Source organism: Parus major, chromosome 9, assembly GCF_001522545.3.
Source record: "Parus major isolate Abel chromosome 9, Parus_major1.1, whole genome shotgun sequence".
In the NCBI taxonomy this organism is placed as follows: domain Eukaryota; kingdom Metazoa; phylum Chordata; class Aves; order Passeriformes; family Paridae; genus Parus; species Parus major.
In genome coordinates, this window is record NC_031778.1 from 15,897,488 (window position 1) to 15,915,481 (window position 17,994).

At 51.4% G+C, this 17,994-nt stretch overlaps 1 long non-coding RNA gene across 1 annotated transcript; it reads right to left on the reverse strand.

Moving 5' to 3' along the window:
- Window positions 1-12,251: 12,251 nt before the first annotated feature.
- On the reverse strand, window positions 12,252-17,418 carry LOC117244879. The gene is made up of 2 exons (XR_004498774.1): window positions 16,994-17,418; window positions 12,252-13,098 (listed from the first exon to the last, which is right to left on the reverse strand). It is a non-coding gene; the product is annotated as an uncharacterized LOC117244879 (long non-coding RNA).
- Window positions 17,419-17,994: the final 576 nt, after the last annotated feature.

The following is a 17,994-nucleotide window of genomic DNA, read 5'->3' on the forward strand; positions in this document are numbered from 1 at the left end:
CCTGCTCCATGAAGGACAAAGTAGTTTGCAGCTTGCATCCCTGCCCTTGGCAGGTCCTGCTCCTGCCACTCCAGCCTTCATATTTCCTAAGGATCCTCCAGAGCTGGATGAGGCTCAGAGTGGCACTTCAAGGATGTTCTGTGGAGGGAACAGCTGTGATGTCCACATGGATGAAGAGACACCAAGGGGAAGGGATAGAAGGTTAAACTACTATCCCAAGTGTCACGGAAAAGGTGAGGAGGGGTGACAGTTCCTGCTGCCTCCAACAGAAGAGCCATTGGGGCAGCAAATAAAGACTGAAGGTGGAGAAGGAAAATGAGTGGTGTAGGTCACTCAAGGACTCCCTGCAGGACTCCCCACTGCAGGAAGAAAATTCCATGGAAGTATGTTAGATACAAAAGCTCAGACATCCCTGTGATAACAGTGGTCAGAGATGAGAGAACCATGGTCTGTCCTGTGGTTCCTGCTCCTGCACTGCTCCCTGCACTTCTAAGAAATATCAGGCTGGCAACCATGGGGTTGTGGTGGAGACAGACCTCTGGGCTTTCCTGCTTCCCTTCTTGCTCAGTCTGGAGCAAGAAAATTTGAAAGGTAATATGATTTTCTGTTTTGGTGGGTTTTGTTGTGTTGTTTTGTTTTGTTTTTTGTTTTGGTTTGATTTTTGTTCCCAATAGAGAGCAGTTGCTCCTACCCAGGAATACCTGTCCCATCTGGCTTCCGAGTTGCTCATTTTCATTGCATGAGCAAAGGACCAAGAAATAGACCATAAAAATAACTGCCTACAGCTGAACCTCTCGGGGAAGCTGAGATACACAAAGGAGGTGGATTTAGGGGAAGCCTGTGACATAGGATCTAGGCTATAAACCACCTCCTTCTGCTGCAGGGACAGAGGCTGTGTTCATGCAGAGGAATGATTGGTGCTGTAATTCAGATGCTCCCACAATTGTGGAGTGTGTCAGCACTGGGAAATCCCCGAAGCTCATCGCCAGATTAAGAATTAGCTGCAGATTGTAGTGAGATGGATTGGCGTCATGGCATGGTACCCTCTGGCGGTCCCTCAGAGCTGCTCCTGGTGCCACAGTCCCTGCTGCCTACGGGAAGGAAACACTGGGGAAGGAACCAAAACAAGCAGATGAGGAGCTGGCACTGTGCCCTCAGACACTGTCCTGATCCTGATGGCCTGAGCCCTGAGCTGATTACCAGCAGCTTGATCTCTCCTCTAATGCCACAGCCTGGTGCCTGTGCAGGGTCGCCCGGGGGGGAGCTGGTACACCTGGCTTCCAGCTTTTATGGATGCAGTTGTTTCCAGCCTGTCTTTGCTGGCTCTGCATTGTTTCTCACCTTCCTCAGCAATGAAGTGCATAGGGCAGGGAGAGGGAAAGCTTCATGCTAAGCCACCCTCACCTGAGTGCCCAGGCAGCCTGGCAAGCCTCTGGCTAGCAGCCTGAAGGCCAGGAGTTACCAGGATTGCCCAGGAGTGAGAAAGGTCTCCTGGGGACAGTACTGGGGTGACAGAGGACACCACGGGAAAAGCCACTTTGCAGACGGCAGCGCTTGGAAGGACAAGGACTGGTGTCACAGTGGCACACTCAAATGCAGGTTGTGTGTCCCCCCAAACAAGAGCCCTCTCACCTCTATGATCCTCTTCATCCTCCTGTCCCCCTCCCAGGGCTGGGACACACAAAATATTTGTTGCATTTTTCCTTACACTATTGCTGGCAGAAAATTTTTCTGTACAGGAAACTTTGCAGAACTCCTTGGGCACACACTGGAGGGGGTAGAGAGGGCTGTTAGACCCCAAAGCAGAAGGATCCCATAGAAAGACAAGCAGATTGTCCCACGTGGGCTCTGGAGCCCCAAGCTGCCATCTCTGTTTGCAGAAGACAACCCTCAGCCCTGGGCTGCCAGCCTTTCCTGACAAGCCAAGGCACAGCGAGAATAGCCAGGCTGGAATCTAAATCACAACAGCTTCCCAACTGCCTGCACACAAGGGAAGAGTGGAGGATGCTGCTTCACTCCTCTCTGTGCTCCCCTGGTCTCCCTGGGCTGCCAGGAGATGCTCTGGGCTTTTTCTCTCCCAGCTGATTGCTTGCAGCTCCAGGTGAGAGCCCATCACCTCGGCCTCTTGGCTGCAGGGCTTTGAAGTTCCCACACACATCCTTTGCCAGCTGAGTGATTTCTTCTGGAAATTACACCTTTTTCTTGTCCCTTTTCTTTCCCCACAATCTGGCCAGGTGGGTGTTAAACACCACACACCCTTCCTGCTCCCTTTGCCACAAGGTGCCCAGGGCATCTTGTCCAGCTCTGAGACACCCTCAGGTCCTCATGGATGTGAGACCTTCTGGGCACTCAGAAAAGTGGTGCCACAGGCCGAGAAGAAAGATTATACTTTACAGAAGGAGAATTAAAGTCTGGGGCTGAGAGCTAAGAACTAAATGGAGATGCTTAAATATCCCAGGAGCTATAGGACATGCTGTGCTTTCTCCTGGAAGAAGGGATGTATTTGTGAGGCCAGGTGGAATTTTGAAGTCGTCTAGTAAGTCTTTGTTGATGTTAACACACAGCAGAATGGTGAACAACCTACTGGATTATTCAGAGAAACTTCACCAGGGTGAAGACCATCCCGAAGGTATGGCACATCCACTAGTTAAAAAAACAAAGAATGAAGGTTGCTTAAATGGTAGGTAATAATCTGACATGAAAGGAACCACACAGAACATAAAATAACATGATTTTGGACCTCGTTATGACAGATACAGATGAATTAATTGCTGGGCTGGAAGGTAGGGGTTGTCCTGATTGGTTGACCTGATTTTGCTTGTTCTGGGGAAAAAAAAAAAGAAGCAGCAGCTGTTCCGGTTCATTTAAGTGTAGTGCTCCATAGGATTAATTTCTCCAAAGGTGAAAGTAGAAGAGGAATTCAGATTGGGAAGAATATTTTTTAAAAAATGTGAGAAAATATTGTGAGCTCTTCAGAAAGAGTTTTTCTCATAGGTAGCAGGTCCCAGCGCAAACAGAGAGGAAACAGGTTTGGCTGCTGATTCAATGGCAAATTGGAAACCAAAGAGCTACAGATGACAACTGAAAGGGAAGAAGGGATGACTAAAAGTCAGTCAATAAAATGGAAATTCAAGATATTAATTACAAATGCTAACAAAAACAAACAAAAAAGTCCATACTGGGCTGGGGTGAGGACAACAGAAGTGCAGACAGATGGAGAAGAAAATATGACAGCATTGATACAGTCTCCACCTAACATCATAGAGATGGTAAAACTGACAGTGATATATAAAAGCTGATGTGCTCAGTAAGTTAAGGATATATTTGTATCAGATGAGGTATCATATAGACCACTGGAAACTTAGAGATACTCTAGAGCACATACAGGAGTAAACTCACAAGCCCAGAAGAGTTCTTGGAGAGCTGTCAGAGGTGTCCTGCCCTACTAATCCTTATTTGCAAGAAGATCAGAGAAATGCTAATGTTTTGCCAGAATTTCTAGAAAAGGCAAATGAGATCACTGGATAAATCAGACCTGTTAACCTGGCATCATGCAAAAGAGTGGAAGAGAATCTGAGCATTAACCAACACAGAGCTAACAGAATATAAATAATGAATTGCCCAGTTTTTGTGGCAACGATGTTTGGGTTTGGTGCGCGAAGGTCAGTGCATGACCACATTGTTCTTGTCAACATTTTGACTGAGAACTCTGAGATACAATAGGATAAAGTATTTCCTACAGGAGTTAGCTACAGGTGAGCCTCAGGAATAGATGACCTCTGTTGATATGCAGGATTCTTCCCCACGGAAAGGTGGATGCTCCTGAATCCTTCTCAGGGCTGATAACGCTGGCGCATGGCGGAAGGACGGGTAGTGAGATAAGGACATCACAGTCCTGCTCAGTGTTTTGTTACTTTGGTGAACTTAACCCATTCAAACAAAACACCTTAGCAAGTCAAATGCAAGGAGGAAGGAGCAAACTGTGGACTTCAGTTTCCAAGTGGAAGGATGGAAATGGTCAGAGCAAACAACTCAACCAGAGCTCCTACTGTGATAACGAGAGTGCAAGGAGTAGCACAGGTTTTAGATGTTTGAATGGAGAGCAATGACATGGCTGATGCAAGTCCTGCCTATGATTTTCAGTTCAGTTCAGTTCAGTTTTGTTTTGTTTTGTCTTGTCATGTTTTGTTTTTAATGGAGATGAAACATGAGAGAAGAGGCAGAAAAGAATCACTGCAAGGAAGCCCGAGCATGGGAGAGAACGAGAGCACACATGCCTAGTCTGGTTATCTAAATGAAACAGAGATTAAGTCTCTGAGTGCTTTCCTAAGGCCACAGGAAAGCTAATTTCAGTTGTTGTAGACAGCACCGAACATTTACAGAGGAGAAACCAACAAGACAAACTCCTCAGCCTGCTGCCGACATGAGGGGTGCATTCTAACAAAGTTAAACCTCCAGCCTTTTCTCATCGTGTTCCCAGTCTCTCTGGCTTGGCAGAGGAAAGATCTACCACAGGTGTCGGAGACCTCACCCTGGGAAACAAAACCCTCAGACACGCCCTTTGATCCCCTACAGCAATCCAAACGTGCATATTCATCTCCACATACTCCAAGCAGGTATCCCACAGCACATACCTAGGATACCTAGCTCTGCTGGCTAGCTTCACACTCCTATCAGTTCCGCATTAGTCGAAGCATTAGGGCCACTTTGCGTATCCTTATCGGTGCTTGATCTCACAAGTCTCTTAAGGAAGGTGGTGTTCATACAGCCTGACTTTGTTAACATCTTATGAGAATAGGCAATGATAAAATATCCTTATTGCTCCTTCTACACCCATTTTAATCTAGCACCTTTACACATCGAGAGATTTATCATTTTATTGCTCCATTAACAAAATTGTCCACCATCATCTTCATCTGAGGTCCTGTGACCCTCTTCTTTATGCTGACAAAACCCTTAACTAGGAGTTAAAGTTTTTTAAATTAAAACTCTCTCAGGAGCCTAATTACCTCTATTTCAATTCTAAATGCTTTCATATAGGCAACAAACCAAAGGCCAAATTCCAAAGCCAGGGTAAACCCACATGAGAAATGATCAGGCTTCCTCCACAAGAAGCATGATTAATCACCAGAACCAACCAGCTAATGAGGGACTCTAGGGGTTTATCTTCAGATCAAGACTTGGTTCCCTCCTGGAAGAGGTGTTTGCCTTGGCATCCACTGAAGCAATAAGTGGGCAAAATACAATGCCCTGCAGCATAAAGGAAGCCACATAGGATGGGTGGCCATTTTTTCCTGGTCTGATCCTCCCAAAAGCACTGCACCTCCACCTGCTTCACCAAGACCTGGAGGTGATCAAATTGCCTCCCTGATACCAAGGTTGGGGAGACAGCTCATCTGGCCTGCCCTTCTCTCTGCCTTCAAGGGATCCCTTAATATATAGTATAAAGCAGTGAAGGGCAGAGAGCCAAAGTGTGGCTAACCCCAGCCCAGAGTCACCAAAGGCCTGGGAGCCTGTCTGATACATAAATCTTTGACACGTGTGTCTCGGTTTGAAAAGACAGGAGTCTTCTAAGCAAGGCAGGAGCCTCCTTTGAAATGGAAAAATGTAAACAACTCCCCCTGCTCTGAATGATTATAATCTTGAAATCAAGGGGCTCTCAGGCAAAGATATGGGAATAGGAATAACAGCAGTAGTACAAAAAAGGTTATATTGAGGTATCTTATTAACTGAGAGGTACACAGGGAACCTCCTTTTCCTTGTTACTTGGTGGAACGTCACTAACCCAATGCAATAGGTAAGAGGTGGGAGGATGAACTGTGCACTGAAGGTGGTTCTCCCTCCTGCTTGAAGGTAGCAAGTATCCCCGTAATGGGTGGGTGTCTTAGGAGTAGTAAAATCTCATCTTCTGTTGTCACCTTGATGCATAGCTCATAAAGATTTGCTCCAGCTGGCAGACTTCATCTTGCCCTTCTGGATATGGCCACATCTCCATCATCTCCTCCATTTCCCACCACCTTTTCTGACTGCCCCAGCAGCACAACACCCTGGGTATGAGGACTTCTGCTCTGAGGAAATAGCAGAGAGCACACAGCTTTGCCATATTTGTCTCCAGTGACCCATGTCAAGTATGTCCTGTGTTTTCCATACAGCATCTCTGGGTTGGAGGCCATGGGCTGATTGAGGGTGAATGCTTTGCCCTCAAGGTTGTTCTGGAAAGGATCGCTGAATGTTTGAAATGGATACAAGCTCTTGACTTCCAACAGGATGGACTTTTGGTATCTTTACAGAGGTGAGTTCAAGCTGTCCTTGTCTTTGGGTGCTCCATGGCATGAGGCTGTGGTAGAGCCTAAAAGCCAAAGTTAGGACCATTATTTGTTCCTTTGACTCAAAACATTTGAGGGCAAACATAACGCCTCTTCTGGGACCTCTCCAGGAGACAGTCCAAATGCTACAACCAACTTCTCCAAGAGGGACAGGCTGCTCCCAATCTCTCTGAAACCCTCTCTGTTTCTCTGGTCATTCATTTCCTGCTCCATGTGTATAGAGCAAGGGGCACTGCTGGGAAACATGGGCAGATGCGGACTATCAAAACATGACTCCACGGACTTGCCACTTGCGGGGAGCACGTGGGAATGAAACCAAAGCCATAGCACTTTGGGGAAGGTCTCCCAGATGCCACTTGGCTGGCAGACAGGGGAACCTGGATGGGAGCAGGAGTGTAAGGTGGGGGTGGGCAGAGCTGCAGAGCTGCCCCATGTGCTTGGAGCTGCAGCCCCACACGCTTAATGAGCACCAAATGTGCATTAAGTGAACAGAGGGAAAGCCTTTGTCAGGCAACAGCAGCAACTACTACAGCGGAAACAGTCAGAAAAGCCTTTCCCCTTAAAGTTTACTACTTTTACTACTAGCCTGGCCTGGTAGCCTTTATTGCTGCCGGCAAAGCCGGGACTTTGGTCTCGAGCCAGCCAATGAGAAGCATCAGAAAAGCTGCATCCATGTATATAAGCCTGGTGCACTTTTGTGTGCATTCCTCGGTGTGTGGGTGCCCCTCTGTGTGCGCATGCCAAGGGCTCTGAGCGTGGGTTTGGGTGGGGCAGGAGCTCACCTCGCCCTCCTGGCTGCTGCTGTGGGGAGCCAGGCTGGGGGCAGCCAGCAGCTCCAGGCACCCTCCTGCAGCTGGGAGGCTCAGGGGGGGAAGTTCAGTAGTTCTGCAAACAGAGGCCTCTCTCAGAAATGCCGACAGCCACTTCAGGGGCAGGTTTGCAGAAGAGCTCAGTGCCCCTTTGCAGAGCTGGAAGGAAGCAATGGCTTCTGCAGGGAGCCTGTCACCTCAAGGCCTCCTCCAGGTCTTTGGAGGGTCTGCCCCCACTGTGCCACACACCTGCCTGTGCAACTCAGAAACACTGCAGGAGCTTTTTGGAGATCCTTGGTGAACATGTGCACATGTATGTGGATCCTGCGGGTGCAGAGTGGGACAGGGTTGGTGCTTGAGCTACCACTGGCCATGTTCTTGGTTTCCTTTGAGCCTCAGCCAGGATCAGGGGCTTCCAACAACAGGGAGGTGTGAAAGGCACTGAGGCCATCTGGAGGGGATATGATCTTAGCTGATGCAGGTGGCAAAGCGCCCCCAGGTCCATAGGAGTTGCCAGGAGCTATGGAAGCCAGAGTATTGTGATTGTCCTCCTCCATATTCTGGCTACCAGACCCCTAGCAGCAGGGCAGGTGCCTGGTGACTCCTGGCTGAAGGGTCACTCCTGCAGCTTGAGACCTGAGCTAAGCCATGCATCCTGTGCTCCTGGTGGGAGACCTAAGGCCCCGTGGTGGGAGCATCCTCTGCTCTCCACCATCCAATGGGCACTTCTGCATCACCTGACCCCTGTCCTTGGGGTGCTTCTCCCAGGACTGACATCGACCTGCTTGTGCCCATGGCAGGTGGAGACACTTGACCACATTTCATCTGCTCATCCAGGATGGCAAGAGAAAACTGAATCCTGGCCTCCTCTGCTGCTCCTGGCCCTCCCATGGCCCGCAGTGTCTGGGAGCTGTGGCAGGCATGCCTGCCACACCATGCAGCGTTTCTGCAGGCGAGGAGGCCTTTGAGAGGCCAGGATAATGGCTAATAGTGCTGTTTTCCTCTGCTCTGCTTTCCTTCAAGTGAATTACCAGGGTCTTGCTGGGAATTATCCTGCCATTACCCAGCGCTCTGGGGAGCTGCCAGTGATTTACTTAACAGCAAACAACACAAAGAGCCGGACACGGCGGGAGCTACACAACCAAACAAGCTGGAGAACGTGCAAGTGGAAGAATAATGCTGTAACAGCAGCCAGGGTGCAGGGATCCGGCCAGGGCTGCCAGCCACAGACGGGCACAAGGATGTCCCCAGGATCTGCCCCTGAGTTTGCACGTGGAGCTGTTCCCATCAAGGGTAGATTTGGTCCATGGACACATCAAAGGGTGGAGGCCTCACGGTTCTGTGCTCGACTGGCCAGGGGGTAGCCCAGGGCTGTGGCACAGAGGAAAATCCAGTTTTCCCTGCTCCTGGAGGGGTACTGGTCTCAGGGATGGTGGGAAGGCTGTGAGTGGGTTGTCAGCAGAGCCAGGACTGACCCCCTGCTCTACACCAGGACCCACCAGTGCTTGCACAAGGGGTGCAGCAGAGACAAAGAGTCCTGATCTCTCTCACTGCCTCTTTGCATCTTCCAGATTTTGTCCTTGTCACCCTTAATTATCCCATGGGTGAGCAGGGTCCTCAGACACCCATGGCCTGGCCCGCCCCAGCCACACTGCTGCCTGTGCCAGTCTCAGCTCCAGCAGATCACTACAATTCCAGGCTGCCCCAGGCTGCTCCTGCCTTCCTCCAGGAACTGCCCTCTGCACACAAAAGGGTGCAGACCCCCCACCCCCATGTGCCTCCCACATGTGTCCCCAGCATTTATGCTGCACCCTCCCCACAGGCTCTCGTGTGTGCCATGTGTCCCCTGTCCTCACACAGGCTGCCCCTGCACAGCCACCACGTGGCCCCCCAAGCACCCACACAAGCCCCCTTGTCCTCCTGCCCCGTGCACAGCTCTGCACACACACACACACACACACACACACTCCTCTTGACACTTCACAGGCGCCGGGTGAAGGAGGGGCTCCTCGAGTGCTAGAAAGTTGTTCCTACTCTGCGCTGGGAGAAACCACATTACTCACGAGTCCCTTTTTAGCGCGGCTATGTGTTTCCCCCTTCCATCTCCAGTCCATTAGCTACTATGGAAACAACATGTCATTGCCCGGAGGTGGAGTTCAGCCACAGCCAAAACAGCCGAGGATAAATTCCAGCACCCAAATTCACATCCTGGGGCAAAGCCTGTGCAGCTCAGCTGGGGAATGGGAGCAGAGTCCTGACTGTGCTAAAGGAACAGATCTCAGTCAGGGCATGCTTGCTGCAGGATGTGTGGGGTACAGAAATCACTGGTGAAGACCCCACTCCCCAGAGTGGACATGGCACCACTGGGGAAGGCCAGGATGATTTACACTTCCAGAGCCTGATCAAGGGCGTGTGAGTGAAGATAAACAGCAGATCCACAGGGCCTTGGCTGCCTCACGTCTGCTGCATCCTGCAGCACCCACTGCCCAGCCTGTGACAGCTCTCAGCTGTGGATTTTGAGTGTCCAGCCTGATTGCTTCATGCATCTCACCCAAGCCCCATTGTGGAGGAAGCTGGAGTCCCCATTGCACTTGCCAGAGTGCTTGAGCTGAGCTGCTGCACGTGAGCAAAGGAGAGGGGAGCACTATGGGATGTCCTCCTCAAACTCTGTCCCCATACCCTGAGTCACCTGGATATAAGGAGCGACCATCAGTGTCCCAAATCCCGCCTTGCTCTGCATGGGGAGATACACACAAGGTGAGGCAGAAGCTATAGGGACCCAAGAGAGTCACAGTTTAATGGTGGCTGTGCCTTATCATATCTCCTCAGGACCCTGGGGAGGAGGAGGGTGGGCAGGGATGGTGGCATGTCCTGCCTGGAGGCTTTCATAGCAAGGGTGAGTCCTGGCTCCAGTCTTCCCTGGCAGATGGGAAATACTGGAGATAGTAAAAGCCCTTAGAAGGAAGAACTTTCCTCAGTGGCAGCCAGCAGTCCATGACGGAGCTGTGACATCCAACACCAGTGCTGCCCAGTTGTCTGCTGCTGTCTGTGGGCACCCTCCCAGCCTGGACTGCCCAGGAGCTGTCATGTCCCACTCTGGTGGCTTTGCTGCCCTGCAGTGCCAGTGCCTGGGGACAGCAGTGTCACATAGGGTAGGCAGTAACTACCCCAGCACTTCCAACAGCTCACCCAGAGACACGCACCAGAGCCAGCTCTGGCCTAGCTTGGACACTCCCTCCCTTCCCCAGCTTCTTCAGGAGATAGAGCAGGAAAACCTGTTAGTCCCCAGGGCAGCCTTGGAGTGATCCACTGGCTTTCGAGTTGGAGAAGTGACCTGTGTAAGTGCCTGCCTGGATCAGGGCCAGTGAGAGCAAACTCTGGCCATGAGGCTCCATCAGAGGAGGGAGGGAGAGACAAGAGGCAAGCAGAGATGCCTTTCCAAAGCAGGCAGAGGAATTGCCTGTTAGTAAAGCTTCCCTGCAAAGAGGTGAGCACCATCTCTGAAAAACAACAGAACAAACATTGTGAGGAAGAAAAAAATAATGCTGGTTTCTAGAGCAGGGATTTTCAACCTGTTCTGCTTTGCTGATCTCCAAAAATATCCCACTAGAGATGCAAGTTCCTTTGTAGCAAACCCACACCACCCAGCAAGATGCTTCCTGGCCACAGTTACTCTTCCTTAAAGGCAGCCACGGAGCCATGGGGATCCCCCAGCCACCAAAGCTGCAGCTCCTGAGAGCACTGGAAACACAAACCAGGCATGTTTAGCCTCATGGGAGCCCCATGAAATGGATTGCAGCCCCAAAATCCCAGGGCACAGTGTTGCAAGAGCAATGCTTGTCCCACACTCACTAAGGAAGGAGCAGAAGGGCACCCAGTGAAGCTCGGAAAAGCTGAGGTGCAGCTCTGGGGAGCGCTGGGGACATTGCAGTTTCAAAGCCATGCTTCAGACATGGTGCTTGGTGTGGATTCTCTGGTGACTAAAAGAAGACAGTGTATCTGCAGTGGCAGGTCTCTTGGGGTGGGTGCTAGTGAGTGTCCCCCATCTGCTGAGCCTTGTTTCCAGGACATTGCAAGATCTAGAATCTCCCCCCTACATCACCACCAAATTTGTTTAAAATTGGCCCCATGGGTTTGCAACAATTAGAAAGGAACGAACAGCAAAAATGGGAGAAAGGCTCCTTTTCTTTGGAAACCAGTATGGACAGTAGGTAAAATAAATGGGGAAGGTGTAAAGGAAAGAAGTAGGAAAAGAGTGATCCTGATAAAATATCCCTTCTCTCCAAAATCCTATCACAGGTGTCTCTACTGAAGTGGGATTCCTGAGCACCCTTAACAAGTAGGGGGCAGTCCTCAGATACAGATGGGTTGCAATGTCCCCAGTCCTTGTCCAGAATCTCAGAAATGCCGTCCAAGAAAATCTCTTGGCAGGGATCTTCCCTGTGTTTCCGCCCTGGAGCAGGGAGTGTGAACACAGAGCCCATAAGCTCTGCAGCTGAGCTGAGTGACACTGTGACCCCACAGGGGTGGCATTTCCCCCACATCCCTTTTGCTTTTAGCCACTGAAGTAAGAAGCATCCTTATACCAGGTCTTCCAGACCAGACAAGCTCCCCTAAAGCCTGCACAGCCATGAGACAAGTTGGCCAAATAAACTGTTTGAAAATTGAAAAAAAAAAAAGGAAAAAAGGCAGAGTCTGTTCCCTAATTCCCTTTCGATGCACAAGCAGTGAGGGAGGCCGCACACTGGCAGAGCTGGACGGCTCCTTTGGCAGCAGCACAGATTTCGATCGGCTTGAAGCAATCATGAAAATGCAGCCTGAACTTCCAGTGACTCACCCGGAGAAGGGAAACTTCCTGGCTTGTGTGTTTGAGCATTTCTGGAAAAACTGCTATATTTGGCATGGAAAATAGGAAGGATTCCTCCAGTTGCTTGAAATGGGAGCAGCAGAAATGAGTCAATGGGCAGTTGAAGAACGTAGAACAAGGACACTCTCTAAATTATTCATTGTGATTCTCCACGTTGTGTATTTTCCCCACAACAGGCTCAACAGTGACAGCCCAGGATGGCCCAGGCTCCACCAGGAAGATCCTCAATTTATTGCTCCGACAGCCACCCCGGCACTGAACATTGGCTGTTTATTATTGACTATGGACATTACAGGCTGCTCCCCATCTGTTTACCAACAAATACTGCTCCTAAAGGTATGGCATTGTGCTTATCGCTACACATTGACCCAGCGTGAAAAATCTGCCAATTTATATTTTCATGACATCAGTAGCTAGAAATGCAGTTCTTGCCAGCTTCAAACACTCTCAAATGTTTCATCTAGTATGCTGGGGGAAAAAAATGAAGGAACTACTCTTCTGCAAATTACTGTAGTTGGTGGAGGGGGGAGCTATTTTGAGGATTTCAAATGCATTCTTCTTTCCCTTTTTTTTTTCAATAGTTGTCCAAATGGTTATTCAAACAGCTTGTTCATTAAAATCCTGAGTTGGTAAATGAAAATTGTCATTTTCAAATCATATTGTTATTACCTAAAGGAAAAAAAAAAATGAATAAATTACAAGAAAAAAAAATCAACAACTTTTCATGAAAAATCTGCTAAAAAGAGAGAGAGAGAGGGCAGCAAACATTTTCCATTGGGTGCAATGCCAACCAGCTCCCGGTTAGTGTATATTAAATTAAATATTCAATTTGGTCATGCACTGCTTTTATTGGTGGATTAAATATCAACAAATATGTCTAATGCAGAGAGATGCTTCATGCTGCAGCCTGGCAAAGCCCATCACAGGTCTTGATCAGTGTTTTGGGTGGGAAAACTTGTTCCTCTTGCCACCACAACCCTGCAAGGCTGATGTGTGGGATCCATGGCCATTGCATGGGGAGTCCTTTCACCTTCTGACCCGCTGATGTCCATCGAGGCTGGGTGAGCAGTGGGTGACCAGCACCTCCGACATGATGCTGAAGGTAGGAAGCCAGAGAGGAACTGTTAGGTAGTGACCCTTTCCCAATCACTGAGGCTTTGGAACTGAGGGACCTCTAGAACAGGGAGTGACACCACTGGATTTAACTTCTTCCAATTTCTCTGCTGAATTTATCCAGTTACTTTTTGCCTGTAAATTTTTAAGGCATTTTTGATGCTCCCACAGCAAGGAGGCCACAGCTCAGCGGTGGCAGGAGAGCTCTCCCTTTAACTGGAACTTGCTGCTTTCTGGTGGCCCCACATTCTTGTACAGGGAAGAGCCAAGCACCCACCTGATTTGGCAGACTTCTTTCCTCTTCTCTGCTCAGCCCCAATCTTTCCAAAGGTGCTGTTCAGTGAGAACCACCCCAAGCAGGAGGGTTTCAGCCTGGAAACAGCAGCCTCCTTCCCCTGGCTCCTCCCTGCAGGGCTGGAAGGTGGCCAGTCCCTCCAGAGTTCCAGCAGCGCGGGGGACAAACTGGGAGATGAGCGGAGGAGCACTCCGACCCCCAGAACCCCACATCTCTGGCCCACCAGAAGCCCCAGGCAGGAATAAGATATGTTGGCATCATATCAGAGAGAAGGGTCTTGTCTGGGGCTCTGCTTTGCCTCTCACATGCTGCCCCTGGAGATTTGGTATCTGCTTGAGACTTCTGGTCCATCAATTATTTAATTCCCTCCAGCCATGTGGTCTCCAGCCCCGAGTGCTCGTCTCCTCTGAGTGCACAGGCCTGCCTGTGGGGGGAGAGGGGCTGGGCAGGGGGATGCAGAGCTGGGGCTGGGCAGAGGGATGCAGAGATGGGGCTGGGCAGAGGATTCCCACCAAGAAGCAAAGCAGAGGCACAGGGGACCGATCCTACCAGCCAAAGTCTTGAGGTGTGAACCTGGGCTGGCACCTTCTTTCCCAGCCACACATTGGTTAGAGGGATGAGTTCTTCTTCCAATCTCTGGGGATGATCCTGAGGAAATCACCTCCCTACTCCATGCCTCACTTTCCCCACCTATAAAATGGGGCCAAGGATTTCACAAGTGGTGTGAGCTCCAGCGGCACCCCAAAGGTGCATGCGAGACAGTGTTTTGCAATAAGCAAGAGTGTGACTCTCGCCCCTGCTCACAGGGACTATACCACCGTGGATGTGCCTTTAGTGGATCATGTAAGGCTGGTGGTCCCCATTTGCTACTGCTGCCTGTGCTGTCTCGAGCTAAAGCAGCACGGCATGGCGCAGCACGGCATGGCGCAGCACGGCATGGCACAGCACGGCACGGCAGGCGCTCCTGGGTAGGCAGGACAAGCCACAACATGCGGCCAGGCAGGCGGCTGGAGCCGGGTAGGTGTGTCCCTGTTACCCAATAAATAACTCAAGCCCTAAAGCAGCCCATTGTAATTACAGGGGCCCCGCGCAGATTGAAAACGAAAAAGAAGGAGGGGAAGAAAGGAAATCAAGGTTCAGTTCTTCCCCAGGAGGTAGCGCTCCATGGGGAAAGCAATAGAGGGGAGCGGTGATTTATATCTCTCCAGAGGAATTCTCCTTTGCAGGGCCGCCCAAGGCGCCGCCAGGTTCAGCTGAGTTTCTCATCTGAATATGCATGAGCCAGTAATTAATTCTCTCTGATACTGATCCAGATTTGGGATTGGTTTTGCGAGTGTGTGCGTGCGCGTTTTGTGTCCGTCTTCTCCCAGGTGTGCCAACGCACCAAGGAGGGATGAGACCAAGGAGTGGTGGCTCTCCACAGTTGTCCTCGCAGGATGATAGCCAGTGACAGTTCAGGGCCAGCCTGGGGCAGACAGGTGGCCCTGGTTGGGTGGGGTCTCCTGTGGTGTGGCACTGAGTGCTGTCCTGCTGGGGACAGCATGAGGAAGGAGGCCAGATAGTAGGGCACAATCGGGGTCATGTGCTTGGGGCTGGCTACACCATGGGGAAATCCCTGCCCAAACACACATCCAGCCTTGGGCACGTGCAGGAGGCGTTTTCCCTCCTCCAGGAGGGAAGATACCGTGTTTGCAAAGTGCTGAGAAGAGGGAGGGAGGGAAGAGAATCTGGACTCACCTCCTCCCTCCCACCTTCCTCTCTTCTTTTAAATCTCTTCCATGCATCATTTGAGCAGTGGGACAGGATCCCTGAGAAGTGAAACCCTGTCTCTGGCCAAAGGCCCAGGCCTGGGGCGGGATGTGGGTGTGTAAGCACTATGCCATGGGCCCTTGCTCTGGGTCTGATCCACAGCTTGTAGTCACAACCAGCCTTCAAACTGGAGGAAAACCGGAAAACACTGATGAGAGAGAAACAACTGTTTTCCAGCTTCACAGAGCCCACACCCTAGAACACAGATGTCTTCCCCTGGCCTCGGGAGCATGTTACCCCATTGGCCTCCTCACCCTTCCCTTGAGAGAAAGGCAATAATCAGCTTTCCTTTAAACCTTGCCATGGGGCTCTGGCCATCCCTTAGGGATGAGTTGAGATTGTTCCAACACACAGGCAAGGAAGGACAGGGATGTGCATACTGGCACCTGGGTCATGGCATCAGCAGTGCTGGCTCTTGGCAGCCAGGAGATGCTGGATCCACTCCGGATGTTGTGGGCTCCCTGGAACAGCCAGCATCCCAAACTGGAGGCTTCCCTGGTCCCTCTATCATGTCCCCTCTCTGCTTGCCAGGAGCAGGATTAGCAGCAGTTCTGGGTTATATTGCTCCCCTCTACCTGGCCCTGGCTCCTGACAGCACCCACGTGTGGCAGAAAAGGGACTGCCTTGGCACCACATCTCAGCCAGATAGGGCAGTGGCTTCCCAGAGCCACAAAGAAGCCAGTGAGCATCAAGGGACTATGGTGCCATTGCCTGCTGGGGTCAGAGGATCTGAAGAGGTCACACGCCCTTTCCCACACCCTCCAGTCACAGAGGATAACTCCTCCACAATATTGTTTTCACTCTGTGGCTCTATACAGAGGCCCAAGAACTGTGCCATGTCCTTCCTACCACATCCAGGTCCATTCAGTGGAGCACAGAGAGACTCTCTACACCCATCTGAGGGATCCCTGCAATGTCTACAGGCTGTGAAGCAGCGGGCTGGGCACGGCTGGTGAGTCAGAGCCCTGTGTTGTAACGTGGGGGGCAGAGCGCGTGTCGGAGCAGGGATGGCCGTGAGCTGCAGTATGGGGCCCGCCTGGGCCTTTTGCAATCCTCTGGGGAAAGGCGAAGTCAGTGTCTCCATCCCTTAATTAAAGTGTGCCACAGGGCCCCGCTCCTGCCTGTTTACGTGGTTCGTGGGGATGGACAGACGAGCAGCAGCCTGGGACATAGGGAGGAGGGCAGCCTCATCAACCCTTCCCTGGGCTGGGGCAGCCAGTGCTCTTGAACGCAGCCTCTGCGTCCTGCAGCCAGGTCTCAGCCGTCGCCCCAGAGTCTCTCAAAGACACTTTTTGGACCCATTAGCCAATTCAGTTCTCTACACACCTCCCCTCAGTCCTATGAGCCCACATGAAGTTCCTTCCCACCTCCCCATCGCCCCCCAGCCCCCCAGCACTGCTCCTCCAGAGAAAACCTCCACCAAGCCATGGTTCCCGTGTGCAACCCTGGCCCATCGAGGAACAGAAGGTGACACAGCCAGGATGTCATCTCGGCCGGCTTCACGTCCCGCATCACCAGCCTGACCTAGAAACACTACCACGTCTCGTGCGCCGGAGCCCGGGGATGCTGCAGGCTCATCCCTCTGTTTTTTCCAGAGCAGCTGAGTGACAGTCGCCCCTCCCTTGCCTCTCCGAAGAGCGTAATGAGAATTTCCTCCGAGGAGCAGCTTGCCGCGATGAAATAATCGCCCGAGCAGCATGATCTTCGCCGGGGATTAGAGAGACTGCTACTTGCTGAGCTAGGGAAACGGCCGGTGAGGAAGGAAAAGTCCTACCTCCTCCTCCTCCGGCAGCTCGGCTCCTTTGCCAAAGCAATCGCCTGCCGCAGACGGAGCGAGGTCCCAGGCAGAAAGCTCAGCCCTGGAAACTTCTGTCCCCGATGCTCGAGCACTTTACAAAGTCCCCTTCCACCCTCCTCCTTCTCTCTCTGCTCCCTGAAGAGCCGCTCCCCAGCCCCGGCAGTCGGGGGAGGGGTGGAGAAGAGGTAAAGAAGCAGCTGCCTTTTACAGGCAACAGTTTCTGTTGTTGTTTCTTTTTGGACTGCTGAGGCATAAAGCGCCGAGATGAGCTTGCTTCTCCCTGCCTTAGGCGCACAGGCACTCGCCAGCCGGTTATCCCGCTGCACGGAGGGACGGCAGCAAGCGCTATACATGGATTTCCGACGCGGAGTGGTTTAAGGCAGTTTTGCTTCCACTGCAGGCTTGGTTGTTTTTTTTAATCTCCAACCCTCCCACCACCCCCCCCCCCCCCGCCCCCTGTCCTCTGTGAGATCCTGGTGTGACCATCCCTTGAGGATTCCTAGATTCCGAATTTTCTTCCTGAAATATCCCACATCTCATTTTCTTTTTTTAACTCTTCATAAAACGTGGGAACCCCAAGCCCAAAGGAACATCCCTAGTTTGAACAGAAGGCACTCATGAAAGACAAGTTATAGCAGAAGTGATTTTTTGAGGGGGGCTGGGCTTGGGTTTTTTTTTTCTTTCCTCTTTCGGACACATTTTGAGACTCGCCAGCTCCCGGCTGGGCTGTGGCAGAGGGCGCTCCTGCCTCCAGCACTGCGAGCAACCTGCCCCAAACGCACTGAGTCCTGTCTCCGGGAATAGCAGCTGCCCTTGTCTCGAACACTCCAAGCGAGAGGCGTAGCCAGCAGCGACCAGAAATCCCGGTTTCCACAGCCCTCTCCTTTGCCTGAGCGCATGGAGAAACTCTCGCCCTGCTCCCGCCCAGTCCTGCCACCAGGTCAGAGCGGGACATCCGACGTGAGAAATCCATCATC